Here is a 14531-nt window from a genome sequence, read left to right as displayed (position 1 = left end):
TGGTCCAAGATCAGACAAGGGGAGACGATTGGCCAGGACCGGTGGGGGAGCCGTGGGGCTGCACCATCTCGGCCAGACCTTGGAAAAAGCCAACCGAACGAAAGAAAGGACCCTAAAATCCACCAGCTTCACCTGCTGTGAAGGAGACCAACATCAGATTCACTAGGTTCCTATCTTTTTCTGACCTATTGTGTCAACCTTTGTTTTTTTCTTCCCTGGGACAGAAGCCAGGCATCATTTTGTTCCTCCCTGTCATGCCACTTTTTTCTTTCCCTGGCATTTTGGGTTTGTTTGGGTTTTTTTGGTTTTTTTTTTTTGTTTCGGGAAGGGGGGTGTAAGGTTCCAACAATTCAATATCTAGCATTTGTTCTTTTTTTTCCCATTCCATGTGGGCACTTTGACAGTAAACAATTGTGGTTTTTCACTTTCATCCACTAGTATTTATTTTCTCATTGGCAGAAAGGGATTGTTGGAGCTCCCTTTTTTCTTAGAGGAAACACTCATTCCAGAGTGTTCTTCTTCTAAACTTGTCTCAAAACCGAGACACACAGAAAAAAGGAACAAAATGGCAGCAGTTCCGTGTAACACTCCCTTTTTCTTCCACCAGAAGCCACAACTCCCAGTGATGATGTGATATAGAATAAACAACCCAGACACTCATGGCTACAGGCTCCACCCCCCTTATGGCAACTATGAGAAAATTTACTCTATCCTAGCCATAACTAGGACAATGGTGGACTTGGCAATGCTGGGTTAAATGGTTGTACTCAATGATCTTTTCCAGCCTTAATGATTCTATGGTCACCAAATATCCTTTCTGTATGTATTCCAAAGCTTTCTTGCAAGACACCTGCTGAAATAAAGGCAATTGCAAGTATTCAAGTGTCACAAAATTTTCTGTATAAAAACAGCTAATACTAGCTCAAAAATTCTAAACAAACAGTTTACACAAAGAAACATTTACTTGGCTACAGTTACTTAGGAAGTCCATAGCCAGCTCAGGTCTCATGAGTCATAGCTGACTGCATTGACGCAAAATTCTTCCTGCTATATAGCTCTTGAGCCTGATGTATTCATGAAACAAGCTTCATAGTAATATCTGCTTAAAAAATACTAGTTCAAGTGCTTAAGGCAAATCACATATGGAGGTTTAAGTGTTTTCATATGCTTCAAAACCTTCAAGAGTATTCTGAGGGAGGGGAAACTTGAAGAAATTTTTGCTTGCTAAACCAGTCTCTGTTACTACTCTAAACAGTATTTCTTTTTTTCTCTACAAAGTTAAGTCAAGGCAGTTCATAGCAGATAAACTCATCTTTCTACAATGCAACGATTAAGTATGCTTGTGCTGCTATGCCCATTGAAGAACTAAAACTTGTCTACAGTGAAGTTATTTTTAGATTTTTATTTTCTTTTTTTGTATTAAGGAAATATTGAACAGGGCACTAGGATACAGGACAAAGAATACAGGCCTACAGAAAACAAGAACCATAATTTTTTATTTCTGTCTCAGGCAGAAACATCACTAGCATAAATATGACAGAGGTGTTATTTATACTAAGTCCACAGTTATTAACAAAACAATACCATATACTGCTATGAAGCATACACTGTAAAAACATATACAAACCAAGTGGTAAGAAACACTACTTCACCTAATTCATCAGTACAAAACTATTTATCAATACCAGTTTTTATTTGGGTTTTGTAATATTGTCTGGGTTTCAGCTGGGCTAAAATTATTTTTTTTCTCAGTAGCTGGTATAGTGCTGTGTTTTGGATTCTGTATGAGAATAATGTTGATAACACACTGATGTTTTGGTTGTTGCTAAGTAGTGCTTACCCAAGTCAAGGCCTTTGCAATGTCTCATGCTCTGCCAGTAAGGAGCTGCACAAAAAGCTGGGAGGGAGTGAAGGCAGGACAGATGACCCAAACTGGACAAAGGGATATTCCACACCATGGAACATCATGATCAGTATATAAACCAGGGGAGTTATCTGGAATAGGGGGGAATCAGGAAGAAATTGCAGTATGGGGATGGGGTGTAGTTTAGCATCGGTCAGTGGGTGGTGAGCAACTATATTGTGCATCACTTCTTTTTCTTGGGTTTTCTCCCTTTTTTATTTACTATTATTATTATTATATTTTCGTTTCTTTCAATTATTAAACTGTTCTTATCTCAACCTACAAGTTTTACTTTGGATTCTCCTCCCTAGTCCACCAGGGTGAGGGGAGTGAGCAAGCAGCTGAACATTGCTTGGTTGCCAGCTGGGCCTAAATCACAACAATCTTTTTTGGTGTCCAACATGAGGAACAAAGGGTTGAGATAACAACAGATCTGACCAGAGTGTGTTCAAATAAACTTGTCAAAAGCATTCATTGTATTGGCTTAATAGTCACTGCTTCCAATGTTGATTTATTTACTCCCACAGTTATTATGCTTATTCTCAGGGTGGTGTTCTATAATACTGGTAGTACATTACTTGCAGTATGTGTTCTTCGCGATGATGTTTATTGTCCTTGGGGCCTGGGCTAGGACTATCATTGTGGGGTAACTTGTAGTATTGATATGATAGTGTCGCTGGTCAAGACACCAATCTGGTGTATATATTCAGTATTGCAGGCACCTCTGGACTTTGGGAGTCATCTACTGGGAACAATTATTAATCACCCCTTTGGCCTTTTCCTCTTGGAGAGCCAACCTACAGGGAAGATACCTTCCTACACCTTCCTTCTTTCCTTCCTTCGCTTCCAGGCCAATTACAGTAGCATTTGAGAATTTTAAAGATTTTGAATATCCTTTAAATACCCTCGAAACCAAGCTGGTCTTTCTGCTAGGAGCCAACATGTTGCTGAATATGGTTCATGTCTTCTTTAGGGTCAGAAAAAAAATTAAGAACATCACCCAGAGATCTGCCCCAAGGCTGGATAGTTCAGAGTGGTGGGGTGTGTGGGATTGTATGGGCAAGTACCTAGGGCAGTGAGCACCTCCACTGTGTTTGAACAAGTGCAGAACCCAGAAAAACTAGTAAAACATTTGGAAAAGGTGCATCATCACCCTGGCAATTCCAGAGAAACACAAATCACTGCAAAGTGCTGGGGCCTGACCCAAGTCTATCCGGCGGAGCCATGTTCAACACTGCTCAGTGCCCTCAGGGGGAAAAGAAGGTCTTTGGATCTGAAAATAAGGTGACACGCCCTGCAGTTGCTCCAACCACCATAACAGACACTGCAGGTACTCCAACCCTGGCAACAGACACTGCCACTGAACCAGAGAACCAACGGGGGCTGGTGTCAATTGTCCCTGCACAGAAACAGAAGAAATACACATGAAAGTCACATAGTAAAAGAGCTTTAGTGAAGTAGAAGGTCAAGAAGGAAGAGAAGGGTGAAGAGAGCCGAGGGCAAAGACAGCAAAGCAGCAGGGCCATCATAAGGGCCATTTTCAATGCCATTTCCAAGACCATCACAAAAACAGGAGGAAGACACGGAAGAGGTAACCCCCACTTGATCCCTATCCTCAAGTGAGCTGTGGGAGATAGAAAAAGATTTTAGCCATCATCCAGTGTTGTAGTGTGTTTTTATACTTTGTAATACTTTGAAGTAATTTGGTTTTTGTATCCCTGTAGTTTTCCCAAATAGTTTACCCCAGACTGTACTCCCTTTACCTATGTAATTCCTCTTCCTTGATGAGATCATCCCCAAATCCCCACCCTGGCTCTCTGTCAATCACTCAGCATCCCATCCCCTCCATCTAGAAGCTTCAGTCCAAGACATTGAGTGATTAGCCAGAGGCTAGGGGTCAGCCCCCCCAGACTCGCCCTATACGCTGTCCTAAATGTCTATCCCCCAGTATCCATCCCTTAGGGTCATTTATTGGTTGGTAAAATGTTATCTGCTTTTGGTTTCCACCTCCCTTTAAATGTAACCTTGGCACATCTCCCGGGGCTCTCAGCAGGAGGCCCCCTGAGGTGTAGGAGCTCCCCTGGATCCTGAATAAAACCTTGGATTAACCCCTGCTAAGAGTCGGCCCCTTTCTTCCACCGATGTTTTTAGTGTCTCTTCTGCTGCAAAGGCGACTGGCCTAGCTGCCCTCAGCACCCTCGGGGCACGAGAAAGTGTCTCCCCACAGTTGACCGTGTCGGGGTTGCCCCCCCCCGCCCGGTGTCTGCTGACTCGGACCTGGCCAGGGGTTCCAGAGAGGCTCACAGAGGGACTGAGACAATCCAGGTGAGCATATTACCATCTGGCTGCTCCAATGCTGGGCTAGCAGTTTGGAACTGGAGGATAAGGAAGCCAGGCAGCTGGGATCATTTGCTAAGGAACCAGGCATTGACAAAGCATTGGAAAAAAGACACAAGCCTCTAGAGGTGACTGGTATCAAGTGTGAGGGAAAGGTATCCCTACAAGGAAGATATTAGATGTCACCCAGGAAAATGAACTGTAATAGAGAAAGATAACCAGTACCTGAGAGAGTTGGCTGTGCAAGAGATTATTTATTATTAGCTGAAGAATGGGCAATTATCTACAGACACAGATGAAGTCCTATGTCTATGACCCATGTAGCAGAAATTTGTACAGACCGCACCAACATCACTTATCAATCCATTGGCCCCCCCCGCCACAGCTGGACAAGGACCGAACCGTTCAAATACAGGTTCCCTTCCCCCCTCAGTGCGGGGGCGGTTTTGCCCACAGCACAGCCAGAGCAGCTTTCTTCTGTCTCGCCGGAGCATGCACAGGAGGGGCCACCTCCACCCCCTCCTCCTGCCCCCCATGCAGCGTGGGGGTCAGCTCTGCTGCTGGATTCTCTCTCTCCTGTACCCCAGGAGGGTGCGGAGCCACCCCCGCCACCAGCAAGTGAAGCAGCTGGCTCCGCGACAGCGGCCGGCAGCCCCGCGCTGGACAGCAAATCCAGCCCTCTTGCACCGCAGCCGGCAATTGATTTCTCGATATCGGTGCCTGCAGCGGCGGCCGGGGACTTCCCCCCACCGGTTCTGCCACCTCCGCCACTCCCGGCCATCCTGTCGCTCCCGGCGGCCACCCCCCCCCCCCGCCTGCTGTTTCAGTCGGGTTTCCAAGCAACGCAAACGACAGCAGCTGCGAGCAACAACAGTCAGTCCCCGAGAAGGGGCGTGCCTCTGCCGCTGAGTGCTGGGCCGACAGTGCCGAGAAGTCTGAAGAAAAAGATTCCTCTGGCAACACCTTTCCTGCCATGCCCTGGGGCACCTCGTGCGTTCTGCTCTCACTTGTGGGGCGGGAGGAGCGGGGTCCTGAGAGGCTGTGGCTTGGGTCATGGCCGGGGAGGAGGGGGGGCGGGGGAAGGGTGAAATGCCGGAGGAGTTGCTGAGACACTGGTAACATGGTGGGGGTGGGCGGTAAGAAAAAAGGCCCCGCCCCACCGGCCACGTTTGGGTGCCTTGGCCCGCCCACTGGGTCTGGGGCCACCACCCCGCCCACTGCCGCTGGGTCCTAAAACCTGCTGCCACTGCCGGTTTCTGGGGGGTGGGGGTGGTTGGGTGGGGTGGGGTGGGGGGGGGGGGGGGGGGGGGGAAGTGGGAAGTGGGAAGTGGGAAGTGGGAAGTGGGAAGTGAAAAAAACTACCGCTTTCATTGACAGCTCTAAGTACTGGAAAGCCACGTGCCAGCCTCGGCCCAAGTGGTTGACTTAAAGGCTGTGGCCAGGGCATTCCAGAGGTTTTCTAATAGTGCCTGATAATTGTATAATGTCATCTGATGGATTTCTAATAGTTGTTAGTAACTTTCTTTAGCAGTTCTCTGTTTCAGGACAGAGAAGGACATTCAGGGATGTCAAAGATCAACATCTCCAGTCAATGAACCTTCTCCTGAAACTCAGCTGTTTGGACTTGAAACAATGAGCATTCTTTGCATTGTTGTTTTGTTCCTTATATCGTAAACCTTGTTTTAGTTATGATAGAAGTAGATATTCTACAGGTAAAGAATCTCCCTGATCATTCTATGTCAGCCTCTGATTGAGGTTCTGCTTGACAACCAGCAAATTGTTAAGGGAACCTCTCGGGCTGTGTTTGTTCTCTCTTCTGCAAGGGCCCAGCAGAAGAATTTCAGACGCAGTTTCTTTTATTTTTTATTATAGTAAAAAGAGTGAGATGTGGTATTCACATTCTCTGAACAGAGAGAGAGACATAATTCTCTCTCCCAGGATTTTTCCTGGGAAACAATTCTTATCTTTACTTGCTGTGCCTGTTGTTTGGCACATGTGGAATGTGTTATGGAGATTGTTTACCGAGAGTGAGTTCTTAATTGGACACTGGTGATGGTTGTTTGGATTGATTGGCCAATTGGATCAAAGCTATGTCATGACTGTTGGAGACAGTCACCGTTTTTTCTTTAGTATCTCTTTAGTATAGTATCTCTTTAATATAGTATAGTATTAGTGTAATATGGTATAGCTTAATAAAGTATTTGTTCAGCCTTCTGAAATCATGGAGTCAGAGCACATTATTTGCCGTGTCGGGGGTTCCCTTCATTGATACCAGCAGAAAGTTTTCCAAGCAGAATGGATGGTCTGATCATAGTACTGACTCTACGGAGAGTTCTAGTCCATTTTTACAAGATGTTAGCGGGGAACCTTGTGATCAGTATTAGAGGGGCCCTGCCTCCAGCCAGGTGGAGGAGAGGGATAACTGGGTTTACTGGACTGTGTGGATTCAATGGCCTGGCACAGCAGCCCCACAGGAGTACAAGGCTTTGGTAGACACTGGTGCACAGTGTACCCTAATGCCATCAAGCTATGTAGGGACAGAATCCATTTGTATTTTTGGAGTGACAGGGGGATCCCAACAGCTGACTCTATCGCAGGCTGAAATCAGCCTGAGTGGGAATGAGTGGCACAAACACCCCCTTGTGAATGGACTAGAGGCTCCATGCATCCTTGGCATAGACTATCTCAGGAGAGGATATTTCAAGGATCCAAAAGGTATCAGTGGGCTTTCAGTACAGCTGCCATGGAGATGGAGGAAATTATGCAGATGTTTACCCTTCTTGGTCACTCAGAGGACCCTGGCATTGTGCAGTTGCTGAAGGTCGAAGAACAGTAGGTACTGATTGCTACCACAATAGTGTACTGGCAACAATATCACACCAACCACAATGCCCTGATTCCCATCCGTAAGTTAATTTGTCAGCTGGAGAGCCAAGGAGTGATCAGCAGGACCCATTAACACTTTAACAGCCCCATATGGACAGCATGAAAGTCTAACTAAGAATGGAGACTAACAGTACATTATCATGGCCTGAATGAAATCACACTGCTGCCAAGTGCTGCCATACCCAACCTGCTAAAACTTCAATATGAACTGGAGACAAAGGCAGCCAAGTGGTGCCAGAATTGATATTACTAATGCCAATGAAGAGTGCAGGCCACAGTTTGCTTTCACATGAAGGGCTGTCCAATACACCTGTGTGAGAGACTGGAAAAAATTATTACTGGCTCAAAACAACTAAAGTGTGTGTGTGTGTATGTGTGTGGGCAGGGGAAGTTCTGTGAAAAGTGGGACAGTGCACTGTTCCACCAGCCTCCCTCCTGGAGCCTCTAGTCCAGCCCCAGAATGGCTATCAGCCACTGGCACACCAGAAGCCCTATGTGGAGGGGAGGGCCCCAGGAGATCAAAGCAGATAAAAGCTGTTACACAGACACATGGTCATGGCCCACCATTTTGGATTTTATAGTTCTCTAAGGGTGACTTTGTGATGCTTGTATCCCCAGTCGTCTGTTCTGTTTATGCTGGATATTAAGTTCTGCACCTTTAAGACTGGTTCCGAGAGCGAAGGGGGAGTTTGTTATCGGAAACTGCACTTGCTCCCCCGCATTTTTGTCTTCTCACAGATTGTGTTGTCTGCAGCACAGACAGCGAGAGAGAGCTCTCCTTTGCTTTTTGTTAGTTTTTTGAGCTAGCTGAGGCAGAGAAGGTCCCTGGACTCTGGGTTTTCTTTTTCTTGGAACTGATCGACCCTGCTCTGGACTGAAGAACCCAGAAAAACAGCAGAAGCTCACACCTGTGGCCCATCGGGCCTGGGATGTGGCATTTTCCAGCACAGGAGGGACTGATAAGAGACTGAGCAAGCTGAACTACAACCCACAAAAAGGACTTCCTGAATTTGCCATCTCTTCAGAACAGCAAGAGGTTTTATTGTTTAATATTATTCATTTTTTAATGCTTGTGAATACTTTGCTTGTTAAATAAACAGTTTTTCCACTTTTCTCCCAGGAAATTTTATTCTGAATCAGTTGGGGGAGGGGCCACTTGAATTTGCTTTCTGAAGGGACCCCATTTGGAGGTTTCTTCCCAAATTTTCCCTAAACCAGGACAACAGTAGCTGAGATCGTGTTGGAATTCAAGCAGTGAATATTAATATCTGTCTATCTCTGATCTAAATTTCCTCTTCTCAAAATCTGGGTAACTTAAAGTTGAGTGGGTTAGAGTTTCAAAGTCAATGCTTTGTGAAATCCTTTATTTCTGTTGAATTGCTTTAAATTTTCCAAGTACACTTATTTTCTAAAGTTTGCCAGTTAAAGTTTGTTGTTTAACCTCCTGAGAATGTTGTTGCATTTCTCCCATGCGCCTACCTCAGGGTATTAAAAAACTCCCTAAGCTCCTTTAAGAAACTCATTGAGCGAAAGCACGGCTTTAGAATCTGGAATTGACAGCCCCAAGGGTGGAAACACAGCCCTACCATCTGCCATGGACTGATCCAGACTGCACTGGAACAGGGTCGAGCTCAAGAATATCTGCAATACATTGATGATACCATTGTATAGGGGAACACAGCAGAAAGAGCTTCTGAGAAAGGGAAGAAAATAGTCCAAATCCTTCTGAAAGCAGGTTTTGCCATAAAGCAAAGTAAAGGGACCTGCACAGGACATCTAGTTTTTAGGAATAAAATTGCAAGGTGGACATCCATCAGATTCCAATGGATGTGATTAAAAAGATAACAGCAATGTCTCTACCAACTAACAAAAAACAAACAAAAGCTTTTTCAGGTGTTGTGGGATTTTGCAGAATGCATATTCCAAATTACAATCTGATTGTCAGCTGTCTCTGTCCAGTAACCTGGAAGAAGAAGGATTTCAAATGGGGCCCTGAGCAACAACAAGCCTTCAAACAAATCAAGCAGGAGATAGTTCATGAAGTAGCTCTTGGGCCAGTCTGAACAGGGCAAGATGCAAAAGTACTCTACAATGCAACCCAGAAAAAATGGCCTTACCTGGAGCCTCTGGCAGAAAGCACCAGAGAAGACTTGAGGTCGACCACTAGGTTTTTCGAGGTGGGGATACAGAGGATCTGAAGCCTGCTACACCCCAACTGGAAAAAGAGATACTGACAGCTTACAAAGGGGTTTGAGCTACTTCATAAGGGATTGGTGCTGAGGCACAGCTCCTCCTGGCACCCCAGTTACCTATGTTGGGTTGAATGTTCAAAGGGAGGGTTCTCCTCTGCACATCATGCAACAGATGCTACATGGAGTAAATGGGTCACACTGGTCACACAATGAGCTCAAATAAGAAATCCCAGGTGTCCAGAAATCTTAGAAGTGATCATGGACTGGCCAGAAGGCAAAGATTTTGGAATGTCACCAGAGGAGGTAACATGCTGAAGAGGTCTCACTATTTAATAAATTACCAGAAAGTGAAAAGCAGTATGCCTTGTTTATCAATGGAACCTGCAGTCTTGTGGGAATGCACAGAAGATACAAAGCAGCTGTACAGAGTCCCCTAGTCAGTTTGCAAGGGTGAGACATCCAGTTGGCCTTAGACATTCCTGAACAAGAAAGATGGCCAATACTTTATACTGATTAGTGGATGGTTGTCACGGTCGTAGCTAGCTTGTAGCTGCCAAATAACAGGTCCTCAGATGAGGCAGGGATCGGTTGTATTCAAATCTACACAAAGACTTCACCAATCACGTTCCATCCTAAGCTGCAGACATCTCACTGGTCAGGAAGCTGGGCTGTGTGGGAATCAGACCAATCAGCAGTTTAGACCAGGGTGTTTCAAACCCCCAATATAAACTAGGTTTAAACAAAGTTCGCTGCTGTCGCATGAAGCTCTGAGGTGTGTGTGTCGTCCCTGTCTCCGACCACCAACCCCACTAAACACATGGCCCACCACATAATAGATGGTGGCAAATGCCCTGTGGGGGTGGTTGCAGCAATGGAAGCAGAATAACTGGCAGCATAGGGGTAAACTCATCTGGGCTGCTAGATTGTAGCGAGATATTTCTGCCCAGGTGAAGAACCTGGTTGTAAAGGTGCATCACATAGATGCTCATGTACCCAGGAGTCGGGCCACTGAAGGACACCACAACAACCAGCAGGCTGCTAAGATTGGAGTAGCTCAGGTGGAATTGGATTTCCAACACAAAGGTGAATTTCTTCTAGCTCGGTGGGCCCATGACATCTCAGGATATCAAAGAAGAGTTACAACATATATACATGGGCTCATGATTGAGGGGTGGATGTAACCATGGACACTATCATATAATATCCTGAGTTGAAAGAGACCCGCAAGGATCATCAAAGTCCATCTCCTGACTCTGCACAGGACAGCCCTAAGAATCACACCATGTGCCTGACAACATTGTCCAAACATTTCTTAAACACTGTCAGGCTTGGGACTGTGACCACTTCCCAGGGGACCCTGTTCTAGTTCCCAACCACCATCTCAGTGAAAAGCCTTTGCCTAATATTCAACCTGAACCTCATCTGACACAGCTCCATGTCATTCCCTCAGGTCATGTCATTGGTCACCAGAGTGAAGAGATCAGTGTCTGCCCCTCCTCCTCCCCATACAAGGAAGTTGTAGACTGCAATGAGGTCTCCCCTCAGTCTCCTCTTCTCCAGGCTTAAGAAATCAAGTGATCTCAGCTACTCCTCATATGGTTTCTCCTCTAGGCCCTTCATCTTCATAGCCCTCCTTTGGATGCTCTCTAATAGCTTTATATCTTTCTTATATTGAGGTGCCCAAAACTGCTCACAGTACTCAAGGTGAGGCCGCACCAGTGCAGAGTAGAGCAGGACAATCACCTTTGACCAGCTGGTGATGCTGTGCTTGATATACCTCAGGATATGATTGGCCCCCCGGCTGCCAGGGCACACTGCTGACTCATATTCAACTTGCCATCGACCAGGACCCCCATACCTCTTTCTGTGGGGCTGCTGTCCAGTGTCTTTTCCCCCAGTCTATACATGCAGGGTTACGTCATCCCAGGTGCAGAATCTGGCACTTCTCCTTGTTAAAGTTCATACAGTTGGTGAGTGCCCAGCCCTCTATCACACAGGTTATCCACAAATGTGAAATGTGATGCAATTAAGCAGGCCAAGCAATTAAAGCCTCTCTGGTATGGCGGAAAATGGCTGAAATATAAATATGGGGAGGCCTAGCAGATTGACTATATCACACTCCCCCAAACCCAAAACAGAAAGCACCATGTGTTTACTAATGGACCCAAATTATCCTTTGTTTTCCTTTTTTAAAATGTATTTGAAAAAGCCTTTTTTGTTATACTTGACATCCTTGGCCAGATTTAATTCTTCATGGGCCTTGGTCTTTCTTCTAGTCTTGTTTCTACTTACTCTGGCCACCTCTCTACATTCACCCCAAGTAGTCTGACCCTGCTTCCATCTCCTGTATATTTCTTGCTTGTACTTAAGTAATGACAGGAGTTCTTTATTCATCCACAGAGGTTTCTTGCACCCTTGGCCCAATTTCTTCCTCATTGGGATGCATCATTCTTGAGCCTGGAGAAAGCCAGCCCTGAATACTGACAAACTCTCTTGAACCCCTCTTCCCTGCAGGGCCTGCTCCCATGGGATTCTTCTAAGAAGATCCTTAAAGAGGCTAAAGTTAGCTCACCTGAAGTCCATGGTTGTAATCTTCCTTGCTGTCCTGCTACCGTTTCATTCAATACTGAACTCTACAATCTCATGGCCCCTACAGCCAAGGCTGCCCCCAACCCTCACATCATCAAGGCCTTCCTTGTTGGTTAGTATAAGGTCAAGCAACACACCATTTCTTGTGGGAGCCTCCACTAACGGTGACAAGAAGTTATCATCAATGCTTTCAAGGAACCTCCTGGACTGTTTGTGCTTTGCTGTGTAGCTTCTCCAGCAGATGTCCAGGTGGTTAAATTCCCCACAAGAACCACGGTCTGTGACTCTGAGACTGCTTCTAGCTGCCTGTAGAAGGCCTCATCCACTTCCTCATTTTGATCGGGCGGCCTGTAGCAAACACCCACAATGTCACCCTTGCTAGTCTGCCCTTTTATCCTAACCCATAAGCTCTCAACTTGCTTGTCATCCTCACCAAGACAGAGCTCGATACATTCCAAGTGTTGCCTCATAGAGGGCAACTCCACCACTGTACCTTCCTGGTCTGTCTCTCCTAAACAGTGTGTAGCCCTTTATGGCAACATTCCAGTCATGCAAGTTATCCCACCACATCTCTGTAATCACAATGACATCAGAGTCCTGCTCACACAGATCTCTAGTTCCTCCTGTTTGTTCCCCATACTGCATGCGTTGGTGTACAGGCATTTAATAGAAGTATTTAATGGTGACAATACACCAGTGGGGGTGCAAAGGGATAGTCAATAGTCCTGTCTTGTGGTTGCGTTTTCAGTTGCTTGTGCTTGAACGAGGTATCCCCTCTTAAGCATTCTTTTCTTACTATGGTGTTTCTCCAGTGTTTCCCCATTGGCTTCTATTACCTCAGCAATCCTTGATTTGTTTCTTTAAGACTGCAGGTGTGCTCCAGTGTGGCTAGTACATCTCAGAGTTCCCTTCAGAGGGTCCTCACAAGTACCCTGTCCCACTTTTGCATACTACCCCACAGTTTGCCAGGGACAAGCCTGATATTGTTCCCCTCCCCCTTCCTTTAGAGATCTCTTCCTTCCCCAAAGCTGGAGTACATGCAGCAAAATCCTGCTTATGCTTAAGAACAATCCTTGTCCCTTTTTATTCTTTCATACAATTACATTAATTACAAGTTATATCTATGATGATTCTCTAGATTATGGTGTGTGTACCCTAGCTGTCTGCCAGATCCCCAACCATCTGCTCTCTCACACCCCCTCCTCAACTGTATGGGGAAAAAAAGTTGAAAAGCTGTGGGTCAAGATAAAGACAGGGAGATCATATACCCATTGACATTATGGGCAAACCAGACTCAAGTTGGTGAATATTCTTTTATTTACTGACAATTAAAAATAGAGTTAGATTGTGGGAAACAATGAAAAAAACTAAAAACACAAGTGCAGGGGGATGGGGGAGTTGAAGTCATGTAATTGGGTTGGAAGGGACCTTAAAGATAATCTAGTTCCAACTCCCCTACCATGGGCAGGGATGCCACCTACTAGACCAGGTTGTTCAGAGCCCTATCCAACCTAGCCTTGAACACTTCCAGGGATGGGACAGTCAGTTCATAAAACTTCAACTCTGCTACTCATTTCTCACTTTTTTCCCTGTTCCACCATGGTTCCCCTCCATGGCTGCAGTCTTTCAGAATAAACCTGCTCCAGCATTGCCTCTCCACAGACTGCAGCCTCCTTCACTGCATATCCAGCTGCTGCAGTGTGTAGTCCTCTACAGGCTACAGTGTGGATATCTGTTCTGGTGTGGCCCTCTCCACAGGCTGCAGGAAAATACCTGTTGCCCAGTGGTCTCCTCAAGGGTTCATGGATCTCTGCTCAGCACATGAAGCACCTCTTCCTGCTCAAACCGCTAGGCTGTTTCTTACACTTTTTTACTCACTCCCCTCTCTCCCACTGCTGCAAAGTGATTTTGCCCTTTCTTAACTCTTTACCTTGAGGCACCATCACAGTGGCTAAGGGGCTCAGCTGTGCCCTGCCATGGGTCCACTAGAGCCATCTGGAACTCTGTGTCCAATACACGGCACAGAGGCTGGACTACAGTCCCCCAACCCTTGCTACATACACCTAATGCAATCATAGAAGTACATAAAGATTACTTTTTCTTTACAAATTAATGCTTGAACTTCTAAACCAAAAAATAAAGTTACTAAATAAAGTAATTGCTTAAATTTTGCAAGGCTATTTTTGGGGTTTTTTTTAAATATCATTAACTCTCCTAGATTGTACTGCTAGGATGTAACAACTTAGAGAAAGCATATTTCATTGTTTATCATACATTTTATTCAAAATATATCAAAAACCCAAGAGATGTGGCTATTTCTAATTCACCTAATTTGCAAAACTTTATTTTTTTACCTCCTGAAACAAAATCCAAGTTGATTCACAAACTTGGGGAATATGGTTTAGACAAAAATTCACAATTTCCCCTTTTGAATTCCAAAATCCAGACAAAACTTAGTAGAAATATTAGACAGATGTCTTTCCTTGCTGTTATTCTTAAGCAAAAAGAATCCACTTTTTAGTTACATCAGCTAGCTGTATTTTTTACAGAATATAGGAAAGCATTGTAAACAAGTAAGGGAGACCACTATGTCTACTAAAACAATGATGATCCTTTTAGGTGGC

At 45.3% G+C, this 14531-nt stretch overlaps 1 protein-coding gene across 1 annotated transcript in view; it reads right to left on the bottom strand.

Moving 5' to 3' along the window:
- LOC103824645 (ceramide transfer protein) overlaps window positions 1-14531 on the bottom strand; it is a 163106-nt gene that overhangs the window by 105416 nt on the left and 43159 nt on the right.

Source organism: Serinus canaria, chromosome W, assembly GCF_022539315.1.
Source record: "Serinus canaria isolate serCan28SL12 chromosome W, serCan2020, whole genome shotgun sequence".
Taxonomy (NCBI): Eukaryota; Metazoa; Chordata; class Aves; order Passeriformes; family Fringillidae; genus Serinus; species Serinus canaria.
This window is presented reverse-complemented; position numbering and strand designations above follow the sequence as displayed.